We start from the raw sequence: 19,240 nt of genomic DNA on the forward strand, positions 1-19,240 counted from the left end.
GACCTCGGACAGCGCCCCCCCCCCGCCGCCGCTGCCGCCGCTTCCAGCGCCACTCACCCGCCGAGGATGGAGGCGCCTCCGGGCGAGGAGAAAGTTTGGGAGGAAACGCCCGGCCTGGGGAACTTCCCGCGCTTGGGCGGCCCGCAAGCGCCCCCGGAGCGGAGCGGAGCACAACGCGAGCCCAGCGCCAGCAGACGGAAGCAACCACTTGTTGGCGGCGCCGCGCTCTGGCGGCCGGGCAGGCAGGCAGGCAGGCAGCCGCCCGGGACTTGTCGCGCTGGGAGCCGCGCCTTCGGGTTCCTACGGGCCGCCTCGGGAGAGGCAAGAAAAGGCGCTCGCTCCCTTGGCCTGACTCTTCCCGGGGAACTCCCACGCTCGGGACTGGGGCTGCCAGCGCGCCGTTCTCCCTGCCCGCCCCCTCCCCTCCCTCCCCTCCCCGCACAGCCACGGCCAGCCCAGCCGGCCTTTCTCTCGCTTCTCCCCCCCCCCCCCTTGCGCTTGGCTCGAGGGATGAGCGCATCTTGACCGGCACGCGGAAGGGTCGCCCTGACCTGGCTTTCTCTGGCCCATCCCCCTCCGCCCTCCGCGCGCATTTCCAGATCTGCTTCCAGCCACTTAGGGGAGCGGGTAATCCGGACAATTTTATTTGTTGTGTTTTTGCCACGAGCCGGACTGATTTATTAAAGAAAAGAAATTGTGGCCTCTCTGCATTGGGATGGGGAGAGTTCTTTTCACCTGTTCAGAGGACGGTGAAATGAAGGGCTAAACAAGGGTGGATCCATATGCTGTCCTTCAGTCTGGGCTAACCAGTTATTTAAAACAATTTTGATCCACCATTTCACCCGGTTTGGCTTACCCCAAAAACACAGGAAAAGAATAAAAATGCATATAAAAAGGTTGAGAACAAAAAACCAATAAACACCTGGGTTGGAGGAAGGGTCAGTGAGAATTAGCAACATAATAACAGACAAAAAAGGAGTCTTCACCTGCTGGTGGAAGGCAGTCATAGAAGAGGACAAATTTCAATGTGTGGGGCAGGAGGGATTTCATAATTTTGAGGCAACAAAATTTCTTGGGGTTGCTACGTATATAGCAGTACCCCCAAGCAGTGAACTTGCTTCTTTATGGGGGAGTGCAATTCCTTCCAAAATAGGTGATACCTCAGTTCCTGGGTCAATCCTTTCTCCTACCAATAGCACCTCTGTTGTTGCAGAGTTTAAAACTATTGTTTATTTTGTTCACTTTTTTAAACCTGAAGAATCCATGCAACACTGCCATCTGTTTGTTGCACTCCAGCATTTTCGGCAATGTTTCTCCATTTTTATAGACCCAATCTTATTATTTTTACTTGAACATGCTTTCATTGCTATTTATTGGTGTACAATCTCTCAAGCACTATGCCCCTTTAAGTCCTCTGTCAAAAACCTACTGATTCTCTCTGCCTGTACTCAAGAAGAAGAAGAAGAAGAAGAGTTGGTTCTTATATGCTACTTTTCTCTACCAAAGGAGACTCAAAGCGGTTTACAGTCGCCTTCCCTTTCCTCTCCCCACAACAGACACCCTGTGAGGTGGGTGAGGCTGAGAGAGCGCTGATATTACTGCTCAGTCAGAACAGTTTTATCAGTGCCGTGGAGAGCCCAAGGTCACCCAGCTGGTTGCATGTGGGGGAATGCAGAATTGAACCCAGCATGCCAGATTAGAAGTCTACACTCCTAACCACTACACCAAACTGGCTCTCCAAATCGATCCTGGACATAATCAATAGAAAAGAGAGGCAATTTAATTCTTTCTTTTCACTAACAGTAATTGTTTATCAATTGCACAATAATTATCAAGAAAAATGTACAGTTACGAGCATGAACATTTAAAAAAGATCCGTTCTTTGCAGCTCAAATGCTTTCTCTCCTCCTCCCTATTTTGCCCCTAACTGGTAATATGTTCCCACAAGCCATGGGTGAATGGAATGTTACTATATAAGCCACACAGATAATTGAAAGCTGAGGCCCCACAACTTGTTGCTTTAGTGAGGGTATGGAAATGGTCCAAGAGGGACTGCAATTGGTTTCGTGTCTGACAATACAAAAACATAAGCCTCTAGAAAGCTAGCCTCCAGGGAACACATTTCCTCCACTACTCTGTTCTAGTTTTCTATCTAGAATCACTTAGAGTAGAAAGACATATTGGATATTTACAGGGCTAATCTTAAGAGCTGCAAGATCTCATCTCATACATAAAGAAGAAGAAAGCACTAGTACCACCAGAGTGTCCTCTGGGACATGAAGGGCTCTCATGGCTAACTACATGTGCTAGTTTTGCCATATCATCCCTTTATACTAGTTCTAATCCCTTTATAAAAACACACTCCTGAACAGCTCTGTTTTGTACTCATTTACAGAATGCTAGAAGTATGGGAGCCTTCCTTACCTACTCATACGGGCCATTTCACTATGTGGGAGACGTCACAAAGAATACATCTTACCCATTTATTGGATGGCCAAGAAGGATGCAAAAGCTGGACCCTGAAGAAAGAAGACAGGAGGAAAATAGATGCTTTCAAATTATGGTGTTGGAGATGAATGCTGCGAATACCATGGACAGCCAACATTCAGTTTTAGAGAGGAGCAAACCAATTATGTCATTAGAAGGCAAGATACTACAGCTAAAGCTCACTTACTTTGGACACATCATGCAATCAGATTCATTAGAAAAATCATTAATGCTCAGCATGGCTCGACACGATCAAAGCTGATACAGGGATGACCATGAACCTGGTAGCTGATTAGTCAGCATTGGAGTGACTGCAGAATGTTGGAATGAGTGACTCAGCAAGCCTAGACATTGGGAAGTGCTACACCACTCTAAGTATGCTGCCCTAGCTGGCCACACCCAGTAGCAGCTGTCTCGGAGAAGCCTGTTCAGCAAGCCCAGCCAGAGGAGAGTCAGAGTCCAGGCCAAGTCACCAGGAGTTAAACTAGTACAGTGCAGAGGAAGGCAAAGAATAGTCGAGCAGTCACAAGGTCAAAGTCCAGAGAATCAAACAAAGCCAGTTCATTTTACCAATGCCAGAGTCAAGAACGAAGCCAGGGGTCAGTTGCCAGCGATCAATCAGACGTTCACAGTAACAGAGCCAGTGGGGGGGGGGTAGTACCATAGATTGCTTCCACGCCTGAAAAGTCGTGTTTGTTTTCCTAAATGCAGCCCAGCTAATTAGCTGCGGGATGACTCACCCATCCTCCTCCCCCCTACCGGAGCTAACCCAGCTGGACCCCATTTATTCTGGCAGCGTGCCTGCAGCCTCTGGCTTCTTCGGCGTTCTGTCAACCCCACCCTACAGCTTTGTCTGGGACGCTCAGGCGATTCATCTGAATCTGATTCAGACTCCTGCTGTGGCAATGTCCATGATCTCTCATATGCCAGGCCTGGCTGACTGGAGCAGCCCTCCCCAGCGTCCCTGTCAGAATCCCCTGTTTCTTCAGCCTCTTCAGCCAGAGTTGAATCAGCTGCCGGGTCCAGTTGCTTTGGCAACTCCTGGGAGATGAGAGGTGGCAGCGGGGGCATGGCACTAAGTGTCTAGACATGTTGTCTTCTTGAATACAATGCCTCTCTTCATCTTAACCTGAGACCTGTCCTCTGACCCCCCCTCCCTCCCTCCCTTTCTGTCCTTTCACTTGCTTCCCATGGTCTTCTGAAGATACAGTGGTCTCATATCCACACACACATGATATTGGACAAGACTTCTCTATTTTCTTGTGATAGCAACATGATGATGAATTGGATCTATTTGAGTAAACATAGGTTGACCTTTTTTAAAATATGCTTATTGAGAGATCATGCTTCTATGACTGGGAAAAATTCTATTTTAACCAAATATCCCCAAAGGGTTATGTGTCCAAGTGAATTTTGAAGTTTAAAAGGAATTTTTCTTATTTATTTTTCTCTTGCTTGAGCAATTACAAGGCTTCACTGTCTGCTGGCGTTAATAAATGATGTTGAGAACGTTCTTAACAGGTAGTCTCAAGCTCTGAGCAAAGAAAGAAACTTTCTCTGTCTCTGCCTTCCTTTTGCATTGCTAACCTAACACAACAATATGCAATCCTTGAGCCATTTAGCAGAGATAATTTCAATGCATGTGGCTTGGGGTCTGAAAATGAGAGGATAAGATGGGAGAATGCAGATAGTAAAGCACCAAATCTGATTAGTACATTGGCTAATTCCCAATTGGACAAGTAACTGTACGGGATGATTGAAGCCTTATGGAGAGCAAGACCAAGCTAGCAAGATTTCTCTAGAGAATCTTTCTCAGTTAGGAGAAAGAAAATTGGAGAAGCCCATATAGAAATGCTATTAAATCTAATTGATAAACTTGCAATTGATGGAAAATTGCTAGATGGCTTTATAAATTGGGCTGTTTCTAAATACCATACCTGAATCTTAGTCTGCCTTCATTTCAGCATTTAATGGGAAAGATACCAACTTGGAAGATGTTCAGGGGCTAATAAGTGTTGAGTACCATAAAGGGCTATCATGAGCAGCATGAAAGCAAAAACGTCTCAAGTTTGAGAGGCCAGATCAAGGGGGGCAGGAATTAAGCCCTACCCCAAAGACAAAACAAATGTCCCTCAATGCTTCATTTACAGGAAGCCAGGTCATTCCCAGAGGAAGCAGTTGCTCAATAGAAATGCAAATGCCAGCACCAGCAGTCAACCTCACCTTCAAACACAGAGACAGAAGGATTTCTCTCAAAGAAATCATTTTTAAATTTTATTTTTAAATGATATTTCTTAGATTTATATATTGCCCTTCCCAACAAGCGGTCTCTGGACACTTTACAAAAATTATCAATTAAACTATCCATGATATAGTTTACACTTAAAACATCCGCAGTTGATCAACCATTTTTACCGAAAGGATCAGTCCATAGCACTAGCAGCTGAATTTAAAAGGAAGGGAAGAAAAAGAGTGGGGTGGGGGGAGGGGGAGTTGGTAACAGGATTATGGTGCCCATTGTCAACCAAAGGCCTAACTGAATAACTCTGCTTTACTAGCCCAATGCAGGGCCCAGATCTCAAACAGAAACACATTCCACCAGGCTGGAGCTTGTTCAGAAAAAACCCTAGTCTTGTTTGGCAATAGGTTCATCTGCCTTGGTCCAGGGAGGACTATCAGGTTATCATTTTGGAAATGCAGCTACCCCCTGGGAGTATAATGAGAGAGGCAGTATGTCCCAGACCATTAAGGGCTTCAAAGGTCAAAACCAAACCTTGAACTGGATTCTGTGCTCTACTGGCAGCCAATGCAGCTGCAGAAGAGCTCTGTCTTGTAGGCCCTTTGAAACCGAGCCAGTTCTTGAAGGGTCCACAGCTCTTCCAGGAACTCGTTCCATCAGGTGGAGCCCAGGAACGAAAAGGCTGGTTGAAGCCAAACATATATCTCTGGGGCCAGGGATCACTAGCCTGTGTGTATTGGCCAAGTGCAATGCCCTTCAGGGGGATAGTCCATTGCATGGATCACTGTGGTGAAAGGTTTCAGATTTTATTTCCCAGGTTTACAGAAATACTTCTATTCCTCTGTGACCCATTTTGTGATATTTAAAAGTCCATATCCTGAAACCAAATTTGGAACAAGTTACATTATCAATCTACTATATGGGTTTATGTGATGAGGGTGAGGGATGCTCCTTAGGTTGTAATGTCACAGGTTGTCATTGTCTGTTGTCTGAGAGCTCCATATGAACATTAAGGTGATACTTAAGAGAGTCACCAGGGGATATTTTGTGCATCCAAGGAACTCTATCCATTTATTTATTACATTTTTGCTCTGCCCTATCTCTGAGGTCTCAGGACAGATTACATCACAGGTAAGATTACATTTCCAAAACAACATCCCAATTCAGATCTCCCCCACCTCTGTTACTTGGGTGAAGATCCAACTATTTGGATGCTGTTCCACCTTTTTACCTAGCTCTATGAGCCTTTTCCACCTCAGCAACACATGAATGTTCCATGAAAACCCAGATCTGCATGCAGACTGACTCCAGATCTGCACGAGATGGCAGAACTGATTGCACCAAATCCAGACACTGAGAGAGGAGAGTTACATTTCTGAAACCTTACCTGTGTTTAAAAAATTCCATGCAGACAGAAAAGCAGCACAACAGAGAGAGGGCCTGGCCCTAGAACATAACTTTGCTCCCTGAAGTGTGAGTTTTCTATTTGGAAGTGGAATGATTTGTATGGCCCACTATTTTAATAGTATGTATACAATCTAACCAAGCAGCCAATCAAAACTTTGGACTTTTGGGGCAGGAAGTGCTTTGCAGAGTAGAGAACTGCCCATACTGATCACGGCAGTGTATGAATAGAGGGATTTGAACCTACCTGGTGATGCTGTCCTGTGCTTGTTACCTGGAAATGTCCCACTTTATTTATTCAGTAGTGGGAAAGATTTTTCTGGACAATCTGCAGGGAATCTGAATACTTTCAGGTCGATGACTGAGTCTCAACCTTTCCTACCTTCTGTCCCGCCAATTGCTCTGATCAAAGAATGATGTTTACAGGCATTCTGTTATTATATTGATCACTTATGGTAAGTTTTAAGGACATGAAAATTGCAGTAATATTGTTTTATTGCTATACTTTTAGAATACAAACAAACAAAAATAATGATTCCATTAGCAGTTGAAAAGCTGTTAATTGTTCTGGAAATCCCAAATCCTACCTAGACTACTTCTGCATCTTTTTGCTGGAGCTGCACATCCTGCTGTTTGACAATTGCCGCTGTACATAAAACTCCCTGCATTCGGGAAAAGAGCCTGTCATGGAGGAAACTAGAATGAACCATCCCCTCTTGACCTGCTAAAATTTGTTCTGTAGGTTCATTTGGTTTGTTTCTTGACATAGAGATCAACGGCGGACCAGGCCACACCCAGCTTTTGAGAAGCCAAGCAGTAATATTAAAAAAACTAACTTCAAAGCCCGTTCCTAAGAACAGGCCTTGAAAGTGTTCCCTGCCCTGGCCCTTTGCCAGGCAGCTCAAGGTGACTTTGGGATCAAGTGGGGTGGGTGGGGTCTGGCCAGCTCGTTAGCAGGCCCGGGACAGAGCTCCTTAGCAGGCAGTCAGCAGGCTGGGAGGCCCTTGTAAGCGGCCCAGCTAGCAGGCCAGGAGGACCTTGTTAGCAGGCCCTCAACCATGACCCTTTGCCCATGGCTCTCTCCCCTTACCTGCTTCTGGCTCCAGGCACTGAAGCGTGTCTGAGAGCAAAGAGGCTAGAGTCCAGGGATGGAGGGCAGGAGCTGCAGGGGCAGGGCCAATCAGGGTGGACCCTGATTGGCCCTATTCCAACTTGGACAGCCGGACACATTCCATCCCCCAGGCTGTTTCATAAATATATAGAGGAACCATGGATAAGGATGGTGATATGCCATTATAATGATCCTCCAGGGGTGCTTGACCTGGATAGACCAGGCTAGCCTGATCTCATCAAATATATGGATATAAATAGGGTTGACCTGATGACTTCTTAGATGGGATACCACCCAGGAATACCAGTGTCACAACAGAGAAGCAGGCCTTAGTAAACCACTTCTGTTTGTCTCTTGCCTTGAAAACCCTATAGGGTCACAATAAGTGAGTAGGAATGAGAGAGGGAAGCATGGAAAGGGGGTATATGGGGGCTGCCGGAAGGAAGGAAAGAAGACCTGATGTTGGGAAGGGAATACAATAGATACTTAAATCCACAGATTGGGATCATGGAGACAGAAAACAGATATCTGAACAAATATTCGGAGACCTAGATTTGCAGAAAAATCTGAAAATGAAAATGTGGGAGGGGACACAAAACTTAAAAAGAGCTCCTCTGGTATAATGTCAGCAGATTTCAACCTCCATTGCAAAGGTTGCCTAGCAACCCTGCCAACCAATGCTGTGCAGTGGCAGCATTTCAAGTGCGGGTTGTAGTGGGACATGATACAGAGTGCGAGAGACAGAGATTGTATTGACAAGAGAGGAAGTGTGAGAGAGAAAGTGACTGACTGTGCCCAAAAGATAGAAGGTATGAGGGGGAGAGAAAGAGACTAGCTGTATATGTATGTGTGAGAGAAACCGTGTATGTCAGCAAGAGATGGAAGGAAGGAAGGAAGGAAGGAAGGAAGGAAGGAAGGAAGGAAGGAAGGAAGGAAGGAAGGAAGGAAGGAAGGAAGGAAGGAAGGAAGGGAATGACTGTGCTGGTGTGCTGGCAAGAGAGAAGGGAAAGATAGGAGGGGAGGGGAGGAAGTGAAGATGAGGGGTTGATTTTCCTCATATGTCTTGTGTGTCCCTTGTAATTTTGTGTTCATGTTTTTAGATTTTTGTTTTTGAGTTGAAAAAAATTAGCACCAGTGTTGGGCTAGGTTTAAGGTAGGAATAATCTATGTCAGGGCTCTGTTGTGTTGATATAAAATATACCATGAGTAATCCTAGCAGGTCTGCTTAGAAGAAAGTTCAATTTTATTCTGTGGGGCTTACTTCCAGGAAAGTATTATCAGGATTGCAACTTTCAAGTGCCCAAGCAAACACCATTGCTTGCCATGAGGTAAGATATTCCTGAGCCCAAATATTAAGGAAATTACTGATACTTTCTCATCGATACAGGAAAACCAAGTGACAAGTCCTGGAGCAAACTACCCATTATGTCCACTAAGATTTTCAAGGTGGCCCAATAGTATTTTCTCTTCATCTGAGCCTAGCCAGCCCAGGGAAAGAAGAACAATGCACAGTCTCCTTGAGCCTTGTGTGACAAGAGAAAGGGCATACATATGCTGGGCTGGCACATGTTGAGGCCACATGCTGTCCCTTCTCTCATTTTACAAGTATACATGCTAGTGGGAACATTCTCCATGCATCTGCCATTTATAATAGATTCTAGGAGCCATCACTACATGCACTAGCAGTGAATGCTATAATTACCCAGCACTTCCTTTTGTCTGCCCTAAATCTCTTGCCTGCAGCTTAATTATTCTCCAAGCAAAGACTCTAGATGTCATGTTGTCTGTTAGAAACATACATCATGGTTTCATCAATATGTTCCAAGTGGGCTATACCAGTGTATAGTCTGTTCACTAACCAACCTGATATCTTCTGAAGCTCAGCCTATAGACCTTTGACCACTTTGTTCTAATAATTTTAACATTAGAACAAGGGGTGTGCAGTTTTGGCTCGGAAATGCCCGATTCGGCCAAATTGCGGCCAATTCGGACGTTTCCGAGCCTAAAATGGTCCGAAACAGACCATCTGCCATTTTTAAATGGCCCAATCTCATTGATTCGGCTGAATTTAGCAGCTGTTAGCATCCTTGTGGCTGCTGCAGCCTCGTGGCTGCTTTTGGGGGTTTTTTTGTTTATTTTTGGCACCTAAAATGGCACCCAAGGGGGGGAAGTGAGTGGCCAATCAGAATGCCTGTAGCTTTTCAGCTACAGGCATTTGGCCACTCACAGCAGCTTTTAAAGTTTTAAATCCCTGGCTTTGTGTACCCTCTGCCCATGAGGCTACTTAAGCCAGGGTCTCTGCCTGCTGGAGCTCACTCTGGTGAGCTCTGGCTGGCTGCTGTGGTAGAGAGCTGAAGTGACCCATAGGTCTGCTGCCTGCCTGCTGCCCTGCTGCACTTCTGCCTGAGGATCATCACTGGAGAAGACATCAAGAGTTTGATTTAGGGTTTTTTTTCCTGTCCTCTTTCCTATTTTTCTCTTTTTTGCCCCCCGCTTCTCCCTCTTCTAACTGTGTCCTTCCTCTTTTAAAAAAAGTTGGGTTCCTTAGGGTTTCTGTGGATGGGAAGGGATTTGTTTGGGGGGGTTGGGGAAATATTTTATTGTAGTTGTTTTGTTTTAAAAGTTGCTGTTTTAAAAGTTGCTGTTCTGTTGTTCTGTTTTGGGGTGTTTGCTGCTGTTTTTTTGGGGGGGAGGGGGTTAGTTCATTGTTTTTATTTTCTTTTGGCGTGTTTTGGCCAGGTGCCACCTTTGGGGTAGTGCCCTGGGTGGTGGTTCTTTGTTTCCTGTTGCTAGTATTTACTGCCAGGGCTGTTCTCCCAAAGCAGCTCTGTCAGGGCTCTCTCAGGATGTGGCCTGAGTAGAGCAGTTCAATTTGTGGTGGTTGAAGGTGGTGGCCTGAGTGGAGGAAGGGAAAGGTGACTGGAAGCTGCTTTGAGACACCTTTGGTTGTGAAAAGCAAGTCTTCCTCTTGTTCTGTATTTGTTAGGGTGGGGAGGCTGGATGGGAGAGCCAGTGATGAGTCTACAGCATGGATGGAGCACCCAGATTATCCTGTGCTCCTCCATTTGCTTTCTGAGGCTCTCCCAGGGTTAGTGCATTGGTGCCATGAAGTTTTCCAACTTCACAGGGTTTTTGGGGGGCGATCTCCAGGTCTCCCCTGGAAGTTGGCATCCCTGCACCACTAGTGTTCCTAGTTGTGCAGGGATATTCCCGCACAGACCAGTGCAGGGCCCCCCTCTCCTCTCCAGGGGAACCCAGGTGAGCTCTGAGTGGACCTCCATGGTTCTCCAGTTCTCACCTGGAGGCTGACACCAAGTACTGCTTAGGCTGCCAGCCACAGGTTTCCCCTGCAACTCTGGCATGCAGTGTTCCTTTCCCCCAGGGGAGGTGATGGGAATGGGGGAACTGCTCTCGCAGTATTTCCCATCTATTCCCATCATCTCCTGCCTGGAGGGTGGCATCTGCATGCCAGACCTGGGAGAGAGAATTCCTTCCTGGCCTGCTCTGTTGCAAGTCAATGGCACCATTGACTTGTATTGGAAATCCTTCCCCCACCTTTCCAGGGGAATCCTTCCCCCACCTTTCCAGCTGAAGTGGAGAGGGTGTAAGTTGCACCCCTGAAACCTCTTGGGGAGCTCAGGGAGGGTCTTCCCAAAGAGGCTGACACCATTCCCTATCTACTTTAAAGGTGGGAAACTTAATTTCAGCAGGAATTTAACCAGGAAATTGGTAATTAACCTGCTGAAATTAATTTTCCCACCATTAAAGTCTATGGGGAATGGTGTCAGCCTCTTTAGAAGCCGCTAGGATGGGACCCCTTGGTGCAATCTTCTTGATACTTGCAGGGGAGCTCAGGGAGGGCCCTCCCGGAGTCCCCTGCAAGTTTCAGGTAGATTGCATCAGGGGGTCCAATTCTAGGGGCTCCCGAAGACCATTTCCCATAGAAGTCTGTAGGAATCAAGTTAAAACCATAGATTTCCGTATCTACATTCTATCCAATGGAGCGGATAGGGGTACCTTCTTTGGGAGCCCTTAGGATTCGACCCCTTGGTCCAATCTTCCTGAAACTTGCAGGGGAGTCAGGGAAGACCCTCCCTGAGCTCCCCAAGAAGTTTGAAGGGTGCAACGTACACCCCTCCCCCCAGCCCCCAGGAAAGGCAGGGGAAGGATTTCCAATGCAAGTCGATGGCTCCATTGACTTGCATTGGCTCCAAATCGATTTGGATCGATTCGGATTGAAACGGTCCAAATTGGCCCAATTCAGATCCAAAATGGTCCGAATCAGGGGCCCCTTGCACAAGCCTAATTAGAACCTTGCCAGTAAAATATAAGCTTGAGAAAAATACATTTTCTGGTTGATGATGATAATGTTATCTGTTCAGTCGTGTCCGACCCTCAGTGATTCTATAGGAAAGTTTTCTCCATTCATCTATGTCAGTGACTGCTTCTTTCAGTTGGTTCATGGTCACCCCTGTATCGGCTTTGATCGTGTCGAGCCACACCAGAAAATTTATGATTTTTCTATTATTGTTATTCGCCATCTGATTTGACGGCTGCGTCCACCACTTTGAGTGATCACAGAACCAAAAAGAGCAAAAGTTAGAAAAACAAAAGAAACATCAAGGGATGTAGGTGTGCAAACTAAAATAATTAGATAAAAATCACCAGAATTGCCAGTATGCTGAAGGATATTCAGAGGATCTGTATACACAAAGCAATTTTCCAGAAAAGAAAAGGGAAAAAAACTTTACTACTATATATGCATTTTTTAAGGAATACTACAAGAGTGATTCATAAAGTCACATTTGAGCCTGTATGTGCTCGCATTCAACAAGCCATTATCAAGACAGAGAGAAGTACATTTGATTAAGGGCACACACAACTATACATGGTTCTGCTTTTGTAGATCTATACATGTGGTTTTGATGTTATTGATGTGCTCTTCTTCTAATTGAAGGCTACCTACACAGCTGCTTCCAATCTGGAGCTGCTTTTAAAGATAATGTTTCCTGTTTTTTTGGTTACTTGCATCATTTGTTAACTTATCACTGAAATACTGCATTCCCCCCCCCCCCAATTGCTGAAAATATGCCCTTGATGTATCTTTGAAACCACATTTGAAAATCTTCAGTATCTTGAGAAAGGTAATTGTAACATACTCACAATAAGATAAAGCAGGATGTTAGCAACCACAGAAAAATTATTTTCCAGAGCAGAAGAACGGAAACAATTGCATAGTTTTAATGGCACAAATAAGTTCTGCTTCATGCGTTTAGGTTTTTATAGTTATAGTTATAGTTATAGTTATAGTTATAGTTATAGTTATAGTTATAGTTATAGTTAGTTATAGTTATAGTTATCTTCATCATCATCATCACTTAAACAGTAACATTGTATTCCTGGGCAAATGTAGCCTAGCCATGGAGCATGCTGGTCCCAAGTCCGGGTAAATGTAAGGTGACCAGATTTTAATATTGGTAAAGCGGGACACCATTGACTAGAGGGGTGAGGTGGGGAGAGCTACCTGTTTGTCCAATGCTGCGTCTTTGGCGCTACTGGCAGAAGTGCCCTTGGGCGCCCACGCCCTCTCCTAGGTGCAGCTTTCAAGCATGTAGACGCAGGCAGGCTGGGTGCTCTGCTTGCTCTCGAAGTAGAAGAGCATGTTCTGGTAGAGTGCGAACCACTTGTCATGCCAGCGGCTTTTGTCCACCATCTTCTTGCTCAGGTAACCAAGTTTGGTGCCTTCCTTGCAGCCCTGCATGGCCAGGTACAGGGCATGTACTTTGTTGTAGCATACGCTCTTCTGTATGATACCTCCAAGTTGGCGGCACCCTGCACGATCACCTTCCGTCAGTGGGCGCCTGCCTTCGAGCCACCGCAACAGCGCCTCATGAGCAGCAAGGGCGAGGCAGTCACTCTCGGTTATGGTGTGCTGCTGGGGAGACCACTCAGCTTGCCTCTGGCCGTGCCCCTCTAGCTGCTACTGCCGCCGGGGGCCATCGCTGGTGTCTGCCACTGGGACCCTGGGGAATGCTGGATGCCTCAGCCCTACCTCAGGTGCCAGGATCATGCCTGCCTGCAGCCTACGGATGCGCACCAAAAACGTTCTTGGATGCGTGTTTCCCCCCAGGCTGCCACTGAGCATAACCCTCCCCACTCCTCTTCTCCCCCCTCTGGGTACCCACAGCAGCAGGCACCAGAAGGGGAGATGTCATGTGGGAGATCAGCTGTAATCGGTTTGAGACAATTTAAAGAGCAAAGTTGCCGCTGCTCGGGCATACTCGCCCTCCCTTGGAATGCACACATGCCCGTTTGCCTGTGCGGGGAGAGCTGGAGCTCCATCCGCCTCCTTCCCTTCTTTTCTCTTCCCTTCCCTTCACTTGCAGCTTTCAGGGGTTTCTCTCCAGCCCAGCGATCTGGCTGAAGGGAGGTGAGAAGAAGACAGGCAGGCACAGACTCCCGCGGCCTCCAGTGTCCTCACAATGCCTCTCGTGCATTCTTTCCAAAAATCGGGACTTTTTAAGCTGCAGGACATGGGACAATTTGTTAAAACTCAGGACTGTTCCACCAAAAGCAGGACATCTGGTCACCTTAGGTAAATGGGGAGGGTTAAGGAAAAACCTGTCAACCTACCTTCTAACATTTTTTTGCCAAGAAAATCCTATGGTACAGCTCTCAAACAATTTTGATATGGTGCCTAATGGTGAGCTCCTTGGGCCAGAAGGTACCCAATAAGTGCCTGGGGAGGAGCAAAGACCTATAGCAAGTAGCCCTGGATTTTATGACATGCCTGATGCAAATCCAGCAGGAATCCCAGATGCTGATGCTGGCCAATGGTGAAAGCAACGGTCTACACCAAATGCACCAAATAACAAGATGCACCAAATAACCAAATTGTTAGAGAATTGACTCAAGGAAAAACGGAAATTGTCAAAAGAGAAATGGTCAGGTTGAACATTGACCTCTTTGGCATCAGTGAATGACATTGAGGCTGATTCTGACAGGCTGATTCTGTGAAGGTTCAAGGAGGTTGCAGGGTACAGAAAGGAAGCAGCAGCAGTTCCCTAAAGCTCCTCTGTTTTAATTGTTTTAATTTTCCTTTTTTATCTGATGTTTTTGGTGAAAACAACCTGGCTTTGAAGTATGCTACTCGCTTCACTTACTTGGCTTCTGCTTTTTGTTGTCCTTTATTATCGCTTTATTTTGTTACTGATAAGACGACGTTGCTTCTGGAAGTGTTACCATCCCTAATTTCTACTCCTGTTGAAACAGACTGCAATACGTTATTTAACAAGCAAGCTGAAGTGTACTTGGAATGCTACAGATTGGTAATCTATTGCAACTAAGATCATTATATCGGCTAGAGTAATTCAGAACTGTTGAGAGGTGTGACTTTATTCAATGTTACTCTCTTTTCCTGATATCTAGCCTATATCGTTGTACTTGTAGTTTAAACCCATTACTGCGTGTCCTTTCCTCTGCAGCCAATGGAAACAGCATCCTGCCCTCCTCCAAGTGACAACCTTTCAAATACTTAAAGAGGGCTATCATGTCTCCTCTCAACCTCCTTTTCTCCAAGCTGAACATTCCCAAGTCCCTCAACCTATCTTCATAGGGCTTGGTCCCTTGGCCCCAGATCATCCTCGTCGCTCTCCTCTGTACTCTTTCAATTTTATCTATGTCCTTCTTGAAGTGAGGCCTCCAGAACTGCACACAGTACTCCAGGTGTGGTCTGACCAGTGCCGTATACAATGGGACTATGACATCTTGTGATTTTAATGTGATGCCCCTGTTGATACAGCCCAAAATGGCATTTGCCTTTTTTACCGCTGCATCACACTACCTGCTCATGTTTAGCTTACAATCCACAAGTACGCCAAGGTCTTGTTCACACACAATGTTACCTAGAAGCGTATCCCCCATCCAGTAGGCATGCTTTTCATTTTTCTGACCCAGATGCAGAACTTTACACTTATCTTTATTAAATTGCATCTTGTTCTCATTTGCCCATTTTTCCATTGTGTTCAGATCTCATTGAACTCTGTCTCTATCTTCTGGAGTATTTGCCAGTCCCCCCAATTTGATGTCATCTGCAAACTTGATGAGTAGTCCCTCCACCCCCTCATCTAGATCATTAATAAATATGTTAAAAAGTACCGGACCGAGCACCGAGCCCTGAGGTACCCCACTACTCGCCTCCCTCCAGTCTGATGAAACACCATTGACAACAACTCTTTGAGTGCAGTTCTCTAACCAATTCCCTATCCACCTAACTATCTGAAAATCCAGATTGCAGTCCTTCAATTTATCCATCAGAATATCATGGGGAACCTTATCAAAAGCTTTACTAAAATCCAAGTAAACGACCTGCTGGAGACAAATCCATGCTGACTTCCTTGGATCACCAAATTGTCCTCCAGATGTTTGCAGATCACTCCCTTTAATATCTGCTCCATTATCTTCCCACAACAGAGGTCAGACTCACCGGTCTGTAGTTTCCCGGGTCATCCTTCCTCCCTTTTTTGAATAACGTTTGCTCCGGGACATCTCCAGTCCTTAAAGAGCTCCTGAAGATGATGGACAAGGGTTGTGCAAGTTCTCCGGAAAGTTCTTTGAGCACTCTCGGGTGCATTTCATCCGGCCCAGGGGATTTGAACTCATCCAGTTCAGCTAAATGCCTCTCAACAACCTCTCTGTCCATGTCAACCTGCAACCTAGACACTATTCCTTGGCTACTGACATCTCTAGATGTGCCTAAGCCCTTTGACCTGTGGGGAAAAACAGATGTAAAATAGGCACTGAGCTTTTCTGCTTTCTCTGAATCCTCCATTAGAGTTTGTCCATCTGCACCCAACAGTGGGCCTATTGCCTCCTTTACTTTACATTTGCTCCTCACATAACTGAAAATCTTTCCTTGTTACAGTGGGCTTCCCTGGCCAATATTAGCTCACTCTCATCTTTGGCCTTTCTGATGATTGATCTACAGTGCCTAGTAACCTGTAGGGACTCTTCTTTAGAGCTCTGTCCTTCCCTCCATTTCCTGAACATCTCCCTTTTCTTTCTTAGTTCCTCTTGAAGTTCTCTGTTCATCCAAACAGGCTTTCTAGAGCTCTTGTTCCCCCACCAGCTCTAAAACAATCAAAGATTGAGGACTATTTTTCCTCCCAAATTTTTACAAGCAACTGATGTGCAATCCTGGCTGACCATTCTGATATTACTCCTTAGAGACACATCTACTGACAATATATCATTGGGCTTATTCTCCTTAACAGCAAAAACAGTGGAGCTCATCTAGAGTGAATTAAGAACTTTACATCTTAAGCTGGACACAATTCCATAAGAAGGAACGGCACAGCTTTCATTTCAAGCAAAAAATTTTCTTGACCAGTGGAAAGTTTTTTGATGATCAATGATTGAATCATGACAATTCAAATTTGTGCCAAGCCAATAAATTTCACAGCTGTCCAAGTATACATTCCAACAATTGATGCCACATAGGCTTTTATATGGTCATTCAAGACACTTTAAAATAAGTACCCAAGAAAGATGTCATTTACCCCTCATTTCTCATGCTAGTAAGATCTTGCTCAAAATCAACAACATATAGCCACAACTATTGGAAGAGAATTACCAGATGTTCAAGCTGCACTGGATTTTGGAAAAGTCATGGGAATATCAGACTGATATCTACATTTGCTTTATCGACTACAAGAAAGCTTTTGATTGTGTGGATCACAACAAATTGTGGGAAGTCCTGCATAATTTGGGGGTGCCAGTGCATTTGATCAAACTGATGCAGTTGCTCTACGCAAACCAAGAAGCCATTGTATGTCCACCATTTGGTTACAATGACTGGTTCAAAACAGAGAAGGGAGTGCTCCAAGGTTATATTCTTTCTCCCTTCCAGTTTAACTTGTATGCTGAGATCATTATGAGAGAGACAGAACTCAAATAATCAAATATTGGAATTAAGATTGGAGGAAGGAATATAAATAATCTTTGGTATGCTGATGACACTATCCTTCTGTCAAAAACTAAGGCCTAGATCAGCTGATTACAAAGGTTAATGAAGTAAACAAGAAATTTGGCCTTTTCTTAAACACTAAAGAAACATACTGACTGACTGGCTGATAACAACAACAACAAAGCCATGTGGTTGTGAAAGTATCACTTGCTTAATAGGACCTGCAATATCATTATAGATGAATAAGCATGGGCCTCTAAGACTTGCAGAGGAATCACATCTCCCCTATATCCCATTATTTCCTCTTTACTTCCCTGACAACACTTCCCTGACACTCCCTGACAACCGAATAATCTCTCCCCTTTTCCTCCTTTCTTCATATCCACCAGCCAACCTACCTTTATTCTGTCCCCTCTTTTCAGCTTTTCCTTTATTCCACCACTGGCAGCCTATACCTGGTAAAACCATGGCCCAGATATCCTCATTTCTAGACCAAGGCATAGTAGTGTAATGGGGAACCCAGTAAGACTTTCAGGGACACCTGATTTTTTTCTGTATCTCCTTCTCCAGACTCTTTCCTTCCTGCCGGTAACCCACATATCCACACCTTTCCCGGTTTCCTTGTCTTGTACCCACTTGTCAATTAAGCTATTTTTATCTGTACATTTTCACATTTATTTATTAATTATTTACTTCCACTATACTTTTCCTCTACATTCCATTAGACACATGAGAATACACTCAGGCTCAGAGAGGGCTTCTACAAGGTGGCATTTTTAAGAATAAATATTCTAATTGGGGGCTCCAAGAGATATATTTGAATACTTTTCAGTGTAGAAGCCTCTTCATTTTTATTTTTTACCTTCTTATAGTCCCCATTATTATATCACAAGAATGCATTTAAATATTAGACCACTGAAGAAGACTCCAAGGGAGGTTGAAATGCATTTGGTTATCCGGTCATTTATCTATGTGTCAAAAGGGTTTGGATTTGTGCAATAGTATGTGATAAATGTTGATGTTTTTTACATATGCACATGTATAGAAATAAATATTTGTATTTTAATATTTAATACTCATTCTGCTGCTACTCAACCTTTTGAGTTCCTAGCTCAACAGAACAGGAGCCCATATTATTTGAGAGGAATAACCTCTAGTTTTTTGTTTGTCCCACATAAAACTCAGTGTCCAAAAAGAACAGTTTCTCTTTGTTAATTTCACCTGAAAATTGGATGGACTCATGTACAGTGTTGAGCCGCCAGGCATTTGGCCGAGACCAGACGTAATCAACAGCGACCAAGGGCCCCTGCTCCCCCCCACCCCCCTCAGAATTCCATCAATAAGTCCTGGACCTGTTTGTACTACTATATTGTTATACTGTTATATTGTGCTGTTATTTGGTTACAATTATTAGTTATCAGTTATACATGTTTTACAGACTGTTTTATGTATTGTTCTCTGTTATGATGTAAACTGCCCTGAGCCTCCGGGGAAGGCGGTATATAAGTATGATAAATAAATAAATAAATAAATAAATAAATAAAAATAAATAAATATTGACAATAATAGGTACACAGGAAGATCCCATCATTATCCCTCAAATCTGCAAATAAAAACAATCCAAAAACCTGAAATACTTCTTTTCCAATATAATGTCCACAGAACATTATATTTGTAACAAAAAAGTAGTAGGCGGAAAGGGATCATTACAGGAGTCCAAAGAATCCACAAGAATTTGTCTCATCTCAGCAAGAGGAATAGATGTATAGAGTGAAGACACATCATAGGACATCAGAACAGCTCCTTGCATTTTCCAGATTGTATTATGAAATCCTTGGTGTCATGAATATAAGAAACAGTATTCTTAGAAAAAGGTCTCAATCCAAAAATTGAGGCTACCTGGAGGAAGAAAAGTGGTTTGTGAATTTTTGGTAGCACATATAAAACTGGAACCCTGGGGAAAAGATTGATCAACAAGGAAGTTTGTGTGCAATCCAAAAACTAAGGGATACACCTTCTTGTACCACCACTTTAA

At 44.6% G+C, this 19,240-nt stretch overlaps 1 protein-coding gene across 3 annotated transcripts in view; it reads right to left on the bottom strand.

The window, feature by feature from the left end:
* Window positions 1–392, bottom strand: part of HRH1 (histamine receptor H1) — a 63,825-nt gene extending 63,433 nt beyond the window's left edge. For all 3 annotated transcript variants that reach the window (XM_077325691.1, XM_077325690.1, XM_077325689.1), the window contains exon 1: window positions 58–392. The gene's annotated coding sequence lies outside the window, so the exon portion shown is untranslated. The remainder of the gene's footprint in view (window positions 1–57) is intronic.
* Between the last annotated feature and the right edge of the window lie 18,848 nt (window positions 393–19,240).

This window comes from Paroedura picta, chromosome 3 (genome assembly GCF_049243985.1).
Source record: "Paroedura picta isolate Pp20150507F chromosome 3, Ppicta_v3.0, whole genome shotgun sequence".
In the NCBI taxonomy this organism is placed as follows: Eukaryota; Metazoa; Chordata; class Lepidosauria; order Squamata; family Gekkonidae; genus Paroedura; species Paroedura picta.